A 12,215-nucleotide genomic window follows, 5' to 3' on the forward strand; every position below is an offset into this window, starting at 1 on the left:
ATCAAAACTTGCTTCCAACTCTATTCCTTCTTCAGACTCCACATTGAAAAATCTTTCTGCCAAGCATACATATCTGTGAGACTTTCTCGTCAAACTTTCATCTTTCCCAACACCTCTAAAGAAATGTTTCCTGATGGTTTGGATCAGAAGATCCAGTATTGCCATCCTGAGATTTTTCTTTCGAAACCCATAAGCTGTGCTCAAGGTTTTGGCTATGTTCTTTGTTGTGCCTTGCATATATTTTGGCTAGAAAATCGGTGTAGATGATGTCCTTGCTGCAGTAGCCATGGGAAATAAGGCGGAGTGTCTGGCTGATGTACTGGGCCTGTAGACTATCCAGCACTCCCCCAGGGAGGCGAGGATCCCTAAAGGAATAGAATATTGGCTATGCTCTGGGAGTTTTACAGAGAGAAAGATCCTCACAGCTCAAATGATTTGTCTCCTGGAGTTCTGAGGAGTATGTGGTGAAGATGAAGGCTGCTGTCTTTTCCAAGAATCTTCTGTGCATTCAAGAGGATCATTTAACTTTTTGTCTGAGAACGAAAGAAATATTAGTAGTATTCAGTTCTTATTCTCTGTCTGTGCATCACTGATTGAATTTGGGTAGGTTTTATTTTATTTATTTATTTATTTTAATATTACGTCATAAGCTGTTCCAAATTCCCAAATTCTGCTTCACTTCTTTCTGTTGTAGGCCAGTCTGGTTCATCTTCTCTCTACTGTATTATTGCAGACCATATCTGAATGGATTTTTTTTTTTTTTCATTTTGAACAATAGGTTTAAACTGAATGAACAGAACACTTTATTTATCCTTATTTTACCAGTTTGCAAAGAAATACAGAATTTTGAAGACAAGTGACGAAACTCCACCTGAGGTTTTCAATGGAAGAGAAGAATGACGATGCCCTACATTCACAGCATTGTTTACAGTAATGTTGCAGCTAGTTTCCAGCAATGAAGGTCAGGTTCTGGAAGCAGGCAGCCATGATAGTATAGAAGTCTAAAAAGTTTCAGTCTGGCCGCTTTTCTTGAAAAATAGCTAATATGTCTCAACGTTGTGCTGAATCTTGTTGTACAGACACTTCTTTTGAGGTGTGAACTCCTTGCTGGACTTCTGTATCTAAGAATCAGATACAGTAAACCTATGTTTCCTTATATACTGTAAGAATTTGGTTCTAATCTAGAAGAGCAAGAAAAGGTTGCCATATTAATACAAGCTAAAGAATCTGCTAAGAAAGCAGTGAATGGACTGCTTTTTTTATACAAATTGGAGCAAAGATTTAGTTGTTCGAATGGGGTTTTTTTGCTTCTCAATAGAATTTTAGAAGTGGTGGGGTAAGAAAGTGTGGATTTTTATAGGTTTGCCTTGAAAGAAGAATTACAGGGGAAACTGTTGTAAAGAATTAATGCAGAGCTCTATGCATTAATGCACTCTTCCATACAGAGTTTCAGAAGTGAAAACCAAGAGGAGAGAGTGCCGACAAGATGATTTACTAGAATGAATTCAAGATAGCATTCTTTTCTCTCTGAATTACAGCTCTAAACCTCAGGGTAGTAATAGGAAGTACATAACAATCTCAAAGATTTAAAAATGGATGATGAAGTTTTATATCCAGTAAACTGTAAGGCTTCACATTTTAACCTGGTTTGCATTTTGGCAAAAGCCTGGAATCTTTTGCAATTTGCCAGATAACAAGGGATTTAGAACAGGAAGTATGCAAGTAATCATTTGGAGCCTTCATCTTCCTTCTTAGAACGACGAATGCATTTATTATGCTCCTATTTTTATTCCATCAGGGGATTTGATCATAGAAATGTCTAGTCATTCTTTTCTTGTTTTCAACCCCTCAAAGAGCGTGAATCCAAACTATTCAGAAGTTCTTGATCTGCAACAGTGACAAGCACTATACTGGTAAGAGTCAGTGGACATTAGCAGAACCCCTATGACAGCCCCCTATGGCAGGCAGTTCTGGCAGGACTGATGTTTGAGGGGCTGGAATTCTGTGAAATAGAACATTCTATGAATGGGAAAAATGGAAACAGATTCTGAATGTTCAACCCAACACATGAACAAGTAATAGGGTAGATAATTTTCTGTGGAAATTTCTTTAGCCCCAGTGTTGTGGATGATGATTACTCTTCCTACCTCCTTTGGCCAGCTGCCAGCACAGTCACGTTACTCCGCTTATGGACAGAAAACCAGAAGAAGTGATTTTTGAACAAAACACCTATCAGGACCTTAGAGTGTTTTTTGCTGCAAAATGTTTCAAGGCAGATAGGGAAGCAATTCCATTTTAGAGAGTGTGTTGAGAAGACCAGGTTGGAAGTTAAAAACCATGGGATCTGTTTCTATATATGTTACTGATTTTGCTTATTATCTATTTGGCGGGGGTTTGGTTTTTGGTTTGGGTTTTTTTTTTTTTTTTCTTTTTTACCTGCATCCTTGAGATGAAAGCATAAGACAGAAAAGTACTGTAAGGTTAAAATACTTTTGAGATGCCTTGTGCTGAAAAACTTGTAGCTACTGCTAAGGCCCATTAGCCAGGTCCTGTTTCATTTCTGAGAAGCTATAAAATTCCCATTGGTAATTTAGTTCTAAGCATCTGTTGTTATGGTGGAGATGCAAATTAAGAAGAACAATTTTTGAATCTGTAGGGATGTATTTACCATTTTGTAGCTGCCTTTTCAGTCTCTGAGCCATCAATGAAAAAAAGAAGAAGAATCTACACTGTTTTCAACCTGTGGACCATCCACTACTGTCCACGTGCTCAGATTCAAAGCCAAACAATCCTGATGTCAGGCCTGACTGGGAGGAATTATTTGGATTCAAAATACTAGACTAGTATTGGATTTCCACCAGCACAGTCCATTGGGCAGCATCTATCATCTGCATTTCAATATTGAATCTTCCTCTAAGTTTACTGTGCAAAGCTCTTTCAGAATGATGGTGTGCCCACTGTCTCACCAGCTGTGATGTTTTCACCAAGACTCCCATGGAAAGGAGCTGAAGAAAAGACAAGGCAGGGCAGTGATTTCTGTTGCTCACTTGCGTTACCCACTGTCCTAGGGTGACTGTTATCCCCATTCGTGTGTGTGTAATTTATGCTGGATATTATGTTCTGTGCCTTTAAGACTGGTGGAGTGAAGGTTTTGTTTTGGCCTCTTATCAGCCACTCGGCGGGACATCCAGATAGCACCAGTGCATGTTGCTGCTTTTTGCTTTCGCTCTTGCTTCTGCTTCGCTTCTGCTTTGCTTGCTCTTGCTTTCTTCCACCCCCCCCCCCCGCCATTAGTTAATTTAGCTAAACAGTCCAAATTCCTTTCTGGACTGTTCCCCCCACCCCGTTGGACCTGTCAACTGCTCCGGACTGGGATTTGGAACACAGAGCGAGTGAGTTTACACCTTGTGACTGCAGCAGCTGCCTCAGCGCCGGAGGGACTGATAACAGAGCAAACCCCCAGGAGAGACTTTTAAAACTGAATTTGTCATCTTTGTCAGAGCAGTGGAAGAGTGGTGTCATCCGGTATTGTTCATTGTGTGTGCTGGGGGGTGCTGTGCTTATAAAATAAACAGGTTCTTTCCACTTCTCTCCGAGGAATTCTTCCTGAACCGGTTGGGGGAGGGGCGTGTGGGTTTGTTTTTTGGAGAAGCCCTTTTTGGGGATTCTCTCCCAAATTTGCCCTAAACCAGGACAAATTTTGGCGCCCAACGTGGGGCTCGAGAGAGAGTGGAAAAACCCTGTTTTGAGTGTATTTTGGTTACCATTATTCTGTGTTAGTATAAAGCAGTTAATAGACATGTTTTTTGAATTTATAATGTCTATTGGGGTGAAGGCTTGCCTGCATTTCTGGTCCCTAGGGTTTTTTGAGATCTTTATACCTCTATGGTCCCTGGGTTTATTTTCTTATCCAGAAATAGCTCTTGTATTGTCCCTAATACGTAGCTTTTACAGCAGAGGGGCAGTGACCAGAATAGCTATCCTGCTGGGCTTGGTGGTAATAGCTTGTAAGAAGTTTATAAACATGTTGGGGTCTGCTCCAGGTGTGAATGGTTCATGGTTATGGTTATGCATCCAGTTGGTTAGAGGAGGAGCAGGGGGTGAGGCTTTTCAGCCTTTGCTTTCCTTCTTCTCTTCTGAATCTGTTACATCACTATTGGAGGATGTTCAGTTTCCCCTGAATGTTAAAGAGACCATCTTTCTGGTACTCAATCTGGTAAGCTTCCTCTACATAGTCTGCTGCATCTCTAGAATGAGGGCTGAGATTTCTAGACGGGCTGATGAGATCCCTGACTCAGGAATAGACCCAGGTGTGGAAAATCCTAAGTGGTGTGGGAAATGGGAGAATATGGGCCAAATCCTGAAGGAATTTTCTGACCCTATAGTCTGGGACTTTCCCCATGAACAAATTCAGAACCCAGCTGAGGTGGGGAAATATCTGAAAGAGAAGTACCAGGATGACCCTAAGGAGAAAAAGATCGTTGCAGTGAGCTGGGCCTTGGCATATGCTAATCGCGCGTTGCTAGATACGGTTGGGCAGCAGACAGAGGCAGGGGGGCAGGGAGATAAATCAGCAGCTATCCCGGTCACTCAGGCTGCAGCCAGCACCCCAGGCTCAAAGCCAGCAGCCAAGCTAGATAGTGAGCCTAAGTCCGCAGCTAAACCAATGGCTGTTGCTACTAGCACCAGGAGTGGAAAATGCACAGGCAAGACCAATCGACCAGTGGATGATGATGATGATGATGCAAGAGAAGGACCCTCAACACCTCCTGATGTAAAATCAGAAATCAAAAAAGCAGGTGCCAGATCAGAAGCCAATATGGAGTCCTTTTCCCTGAAGGACCTCCGTGGCCTAAGGAAAGATTACACCCGGCGGCCTGATGAATCCATAATTAGTTGGTTAGTCCGTCTCTGGGATGCTGCAGGTGAGGCCACAATTCTGGATGGCACTGAAGCCAGGCATTTGGGATCCCTGTCACATGATCCTGTCATCGACCAAGGAATGATGAGGGGGGTTAATCCTCACAGCCTCTGGGCACGGGTCTTGGATAGTGTTGCACAAAGATACCTGTGTGCAGATGATCTTTATATGCAGCAGACCCAGTGGAAGACCATAGAGCAAGGGATCCAACGCTTGAGGGAAATGGCAGTGGCAGAGATTATCTTCTCAGATGACGTAACAACTAGGAACCCAGACTTGGTGCCATGCACGTCTGTGATGTGGCGGAAACTTGTACGACTTGGGCCACATGAATATGCTTCTGCCTTAGCCATAATGAAGCGGGATGAGAGGGATGAGACTGTGCTGGATATGGCAAAGAAGCTCCGAGCATATGCAGATGCTGTGCATGGCCCAACACATGCCAGAATCGCAGCAGTGGAAACACGTCTGCAGAAGTTAGAGGATAAGATAGAAGAGAATCACAAGAAGCTTAGAGAGGAGATTAAGGAAGACCTTCTCCAAATCTCAGCCGTACAGATCAGAGGTCCTAGTGCCCAATACAGACGTTCCCCAGATGGAGAGAGAAGGTACACCCCACGAGCTGAGCTGTGGTTTTTCCTGCGTGATAGTGGAGAGAACATGAGGAGATGGGATGGGAAATCTACTGCTGCTCTGGCACGACGGGTACGTGAATTGAAGGAAGGCAGGACTCAGAGAGGGAGCTCCACCAAAAGGGAAGCAGCTCCAGTTGCCCGTAGCCGAACTGCCAGATACGATGATGATGATGACATGTCCGATCCCCTTGAAGGAACATCCAAGACATATGCCCAGGCAAAGAAGCATGACCAGGCTTAGAGGGGCCCTGCCTCTAGCCAGGTAGAGGCTAGGGAAAATCGTGTTTTCTGGTCTGTGTGGATTCGTTGGCCTGGCACATCGGAACCACAGGAGTATAAAGCTTTGGTTGACACTGGTGCTCAATGTACATTAATCCCATCGAGACATGTGGGGACAGAGTCTGTTTCTATTGCCGGCGTGACAGGGGGATCCCAGGATTTCACTTTGGTGGAAGCGGATGTAAGCCTGACGGGAAATGAGTGGAAGAAACACCCTATTGTGACTGGCCCCGAGGCCCCATGTATTTTGGGCATAGATTACCTTCGAAGTGGGTATTTCAAGGACCCAAAAGGACTCAGGTGGGCATTTGGGATAGCAGCTGTGGTATCAGAGGGTGTCCAGCAATTGAATACTTTGCCTGGACTGTCCGAGAATCCATCTGCAGTAGGACTTCTGAAGGGAGAAGAGCAACAGGTGCCAGTTGCCACTTCCACAGTGCATCGACGGCAGTATAGAACCACTCGAGATGCTGTGATCCCCATCCATAAGATGATCCGAGAGCTGGAGAGCCAAGGGGTGGTCAGCAAGACCCACTCACCCTTCAACAGCCCCATTTGGCCTGTGCGTAAATCTGAAGGAGAATGGAGATTGACAGTGGACTACCGTGCATTGAATGAAGTGACTCCACCACTGAGCGCTGCTGTGCCAGACATGCTGGAACTCCAGTACGAGCTAGAGTCCAAGGCAGCGAAGTGGTATGCCACTATTGACATTGCCAATGCATTTTTCTCCATTCCTTTGGCAGCAGAATGCAGGCCTCAGTTTGCTTTCACCTGGAGGGGAGTGCAGTATACCTGGAACCGACTGCCCCAGGGGTGGAAGCACAGTCCCACCATCTGCCATGGACTGATCCAGACTGCACTGGAAAAGGGTGAGGCTCCAGAACACCTCCAGTATATTGATGACATCATTGTGTGGGGGAACACAGCCACAGAAGTGTTTGAGAAAGGACAAAAAATCATCCAAATCCTCCTGGGAGCTGGTTTTGCCATTAAAAAGAGCAAAGTAAAGGGACCAGCTCGTGAGATTCAGTTCCTAGGTGTGAAGTGGCAGGATGGACGGCGTCAGATTCCTACCGATGTCATTAACAAGATCACAGCTATGTCTCCACCGACCAATAAGAAGGAAACGCAAGCGTTCCTAGGTGCCATAGGCTTTTGGAGAATGCACATTCCTGAGTACAGTCAGATCGTGAGCCCTCTTTATCTGGTCACCCGCAAGAAGAACAATTTCCACTGGGGCCCTGAGCAACAACAAGCTTTTGCCCAGATCAAGCAGGAAATTGCCCATGCAGTTGCCCTTGGCCCAGTGAGGACAGGACCAGAGGTGAAGAATATGCTCTACTCTGCAGCCGGGAACCATGGCTTGTCCTGGAGCCTTTGGCAGAAGGTGCCTGGGGAGACTCGGGGTCGGCCACTAGGATTTTGGAGTCGAAGCTACAGAGGGTCCGAAACCAACTATACTCCGACTGAGAAAGAAATCTTGGCTGCCTATGAAGGAGTCCTAGCTGCCTCAGAGGTGATTGGCACGGAAGCACAACTCCTCCTGGCACCCCGACTGCTGGTGCTGGGGTGGATGTTCAAAGGCAAGGTTCCTTCCACTCACCATGCCACTGACGCTACATGGAGCAAGTGGATTGCCCTCATCACTCAGCGCGCCCGTATAGGTAAACTGAATCGCCCTGGGATTTTGGAGATAATTACAAATTGGCCCGAAGGTGAGAATTTCGGTGTCACAGATGAAGAACCAGAACCAGCGACACGGGCTGAAGAGGCTCCTCCATATAACCAGCTGCCACCAGAGGAAACACGCTATGCTCTTTTCACGGACGGTTCCTGTTGCATCGTAGGGATGAACCGGAAGTGGAAAGCAGCCGTGTGGAGCCCCACACGACAGGTTGCTCAAGCTACCGAAGGAGAAGGTGGATCGAGCCAACTCGTTGAACTCAAAGCTGTTCAGCTGGCCCTGGACATTGCTGAGAGAGAGAAATGGCCAAAGCTCTATCTTTACACTGATTCATGGATGGTAGCTAATGCTCTGTGGGGATGGCTGGAGAGATGGAAAGAGGCCAATTGGCAGCGTAGGGGAAAACCAATTTGGGCTGCTGATGAGTGGAAAGACATCGCTGCTAGGGTAGGGAAGCTACCTGTGAAGGTCCGCCATGTAGATGCCCATGTCCCCAAGAGCAGAGCTAATGAGGAGCACCAACACAATGAGCAGGTAGACCAGGCTGCAAGGATAGAGGTGTCAAAGACAGACCTAGATTGGGAACACAAGGGAGAGTTATTCCTAGCTCGGTGGGCCCATGATGCCTCAGGTCATCAGGGTAGAGATGCCACCTATAAGTGGGCACGAGACCGAGGGGTGGATCTAACCATGGACAGTATTTCTCAGGTTATCCACGACTGTGAGACGTGTGCTGCCATCAAGCAAGCCAAGAGAGTGAAGCCCTGTGGTATGGTGGGCGGTGGTCCAAGTACAGGTATGGGGAGGCCTGGCAGATCGACTACATCACACTGCCCCAGACACGCCAAGGCAAGCGCTACGTGCTGACCATGGTAAAAGCCACCACGGGATGGCTGGAAACCTACCCTGTGTCTCATGCTACTGCCCGGAACACCATCCTGGGCCTTGAAAAGCAAGTCCTGTGGAGACATGGAACCCCTGAGAGGATTGAGTCAGACAATGGGACTCATTTCAAGAACAGCCTTATCAACACCTGGGCTAGAGAGCACGGCATTGAGTGGGTCTACCATATCCCCTACCATGCACCAGCTGCAGGGAAAGTAGAGAGGTACAACGGGCTACTGAAAACCCAGCTGAAAGCCTTGGGTGGGGGATCCTTCAAAAATTGGGAGCAGCATTTAGCAAAGGCTACCTGGTTGGTCAACACCCGAGGTTCCACTAACCGAGCAGGTCCTGCCCAGTCTGAGTACCTGAATATAATAGATGGAGATAAAGTCCCAGTGGTACATGTCAGAGGTCTGTTAGGGAGGACAGTGTGGATCAATTCTGCCTCGAGTACAGACAAACCCATCCGTGGAGTTGTCTTTGCTCAGGGACCAGGCTGCACATGGTGGGTAATGCAGAGAGATGGAACAACACGATGCGTACCTCAGGGAGATCTGATTGTGGGGTGAAAGTGATATGCAAATATCGTTTGCTATGTTATTGCCATTGTCTGTACACTAAACTGTATAGACATGAGATAGGAGGAAATTGTTTGACGATATGGGGATAAGGGGTGGAATGTCCTAGGGTGACTGTTATCCCCATTCGTGTGTGTGTAATTTATGCTGGATATTATGTTCTGTGCCTTTAAGACTGGTGGAGTGAAGGTTTTGTTTTGGCCTCTTATCAGCCACTCGGCGGGACATCCAGATAGCACCAGTGCATGTTGCTGCTTTTTGCTTTCGCTCTTGCTTCTGCTTCGCTTCTGCTTTGCTTGCTCTTGCTTTCTTCCACCCCCCCCCCCCCCGCCATTAGTTAATTTAGCTAAACAGTCCAAATTCCTTTCTGGACTGTTCCCCCCACCCCGTTGGACCTGTCAACTGCTCCGGACTGGGATTTGGAACACGGAGCGAGTGAGTTTACACCTTGTGACTGCAGCAGCTGCCTCAGCGCCGGAGGGACTGATAACAGAGCAAACCCCCAGGAGAGACTTTTCTGAATTTGTCATCTTTGTCAGAGCAGTGGAAGAGTGGTGTCATCTGGTATTGTTCATTGTGTGTGCTGGGGGGTGCTGTGCTTATAAAATAAACAGGTTCTTTCCACTTCTCTCCGAGGAATTCTTCCTGAACCGGTTGGGGGAGGGGCGTGTGGGTTTGTTTTTTGGAGAAGCCCTTTTTGGGGATACTCTCCCAAATTTGCCCTAAACCAGGACACCCACAAGTCAAAGCTATTTAGTCAAAGCTATTCTTTTTCAGCCTAATTTGAGGCTGAAAAAGAAAACGCCTTCAAAGGATTCAAAAAAATCATCTCTCAATACTGAAGTTCAGTGTTCAGGACTTGAGCACATCGCACAGGCTGAGAGAATTAGGGCTGTTTACCCTGGTGAAGAGAAGGCTGCGTGGAGACCTACCAGCACCTTCTGGTATCTGAAGGGGAAGCAGGAGAGGAACTCTTCATTAGGAACTATGGAGACAGGACAATGGGCAATGGCTTCAAAGTGAAAGAGGGCAGGTTTCAATTAGATACTAGGAAGAAATTCTTCCCTGTGAGGGTGGTGAGGCACTGGCACAGCTTGCCCAGAGAAGTTAGGGACACCCGTACCTGGTGTTCAAGGCCAGACTGGATGGGGCTCTGAGCAACTTGGGCAAGTAAAAGGTGTCCCTGCCCATGTCAGAGGGTTGGAGCTAGATAGCCTTTAAGGTCTTTTTCAACCCCAGCCATTCTATGATTCTGTGATTCTGCTATGGTAGCGTTCAGGATGAAGCGGGTTCTGCATGTTGGCCATTTCCAATACACCATTGGTTCCAGGTGCCATACACTAGCTTGCTACCTGAAAATTCTGTCAGAATGAAGACCATCTATTATACACATAATAAATGGACAAATGGGTTTGCACATTTGTCCACTAAGGTTTTGATGAGATTGCTGTGAGGTTTCTTTTGGTTTTCTCGTTTGCTCATGAGGCCGACTGTCCTTGTGTCAGCTGCCTCAAAGGCAGCTTGTGCCTCCTCCTCCCTCCTTCCTCTTTCAATTTCTTTCTGCCGACAATTTCATGTCGTTATTCCCTTTCATACTTGAAAATCCCCGCATGCTTCTGGGTTTTCTCCCTTTTTATGAAAAGATCTTCTTCCAGCCTTGACAATCCATACTTTTCAAAACATAAGGACATGTTTGTAGGCATAAAAGATTTTGATTCCTTACTATATCGATGGGAATTTAGTTACTAGCTTCATGCCTTTTCATAGAAACAGTAGGGAATTGGTAGCTTGTTGCCTGAGTTATATCAGGAAGAGAATGAAATATTAATCATATGGAGTGGAAAAGTTGCTATCTATTTTCTTCCAAGAACTACCCCAAAAGATGCAGCGGGTGATGAAGCCTGGCTAGATGAGTTTCCCTTCTAATGGAAGGAAACTACCATGCTAATAAGGGCTCTGTGCTGAGGTCTCAGAAGAGGAGGGAAGCATATGTGTTTGTAAAGTGAAATGTCTGTTAGGCACTTCCCTCTTCAAAGCAGCCTGTTCCATGCCAAGCAGACAACAAAGAAACAAAAGATGAGTGTGACTCTGCATTCAAATCCTGCAATGTTCCCAGAAGTGAATTTCTCTCTTCTATAGGACTGACTTGTACGAAGGTAGACCGTGGAGTATAACAAATGTCTACTTTTCATTTGCATCTTTACCCTTTGTCTAATAATACCCTTAACTCTAAAAATAATAGTTGCTTTCCTCACTCAGACATCTGCCCTCCTGTGGTTTTAATCCAGCTGAAGTTACCCATCGTTGACAACTAGTTTGCTATTAGGTCTCCGATGACACAGATGCTTCTCATGCTAGTAACAAACCCATTGCAGTATCAGCTTCCAGACAACACCCTACCCGTGCAAAGTCTTCCCTCTTCAACCATTCTACACTCGTTTCATTTGTGGAAAGATGAATACGTAAAGCAAGAAATTGCTGTGCTATTGAAATGTGCCCTTTCAATACCTTTTCCTTCTCTCCAAGAAGCTACAAATTTGTGGGAAAGGCAAAGTTATTCCAAAAAGGGAATGAATTGCCCCTATAAAGACTAATAATCTAATAAGAGGCCACTCTTTGCATAATCCCAACTGTTCTGCAGGAGATTTTCCTTTCTTTAGGTGTCTCTGCCTTACTGTCCAAACATTTGACTGAGGAATACTTTTTCTTCTTAGTTTTGGTTGAGGGTTGCTGTTACATTGCTCTGCATCAGTGGCTCCAGACTCCGCTCCGTGCCATTGAAGTCCCTGGCTTGATAGCCCGGGACCTGCAGGGACCTATCAGCCTCCAGCCTGGGCTGCAGGTATCTCATTAGGAGTTGGGCTGTGTGAGGATCAGACCAAAGGAGCTGTCTAGAGCCGGGAGTTTTCAACTGCCTATAAAAGTAAGGTCTGAACAATAAAACAGGCTGTTTGTCACAAGGGCCTTTGGAATGTGTATCATCTTTGTCTGCAAGCCACCGCCCTCCCCATAACACTGCCATGCCCTCACTGCATATATGTGAGCACTAACATCTCCTTGATGACACACAAACATGTTCCATAGCTGGGACATTCGATTTTTCCTTAGACAGGCAGTGTTCGCGTGATCTAGCCAGAAAAAGCCCACTTATGAAGACACTGGAAAACACTTCAGTTGGAATTTCCTGAGAGAATTGGAAGAGGTGTGGGAATTGGAAAGATAGAAATCTT

Source organism: Haemorhous mexicanus, chromosome 32, assembly GCF_027477595.1.
Source record: "Haemorhous mexicanus isolate bHaeMex1 chromosome 32, bHaeMex1.pri, whole genome shotgun sequence".
Classification (NCBI taxonomy): domain Eukaryota; kingdom Metazoa; phylum Chordata; class Aves; order Passeriformes; family Fringillidae; genus Haemorhous; species Haemorhous mexicanus.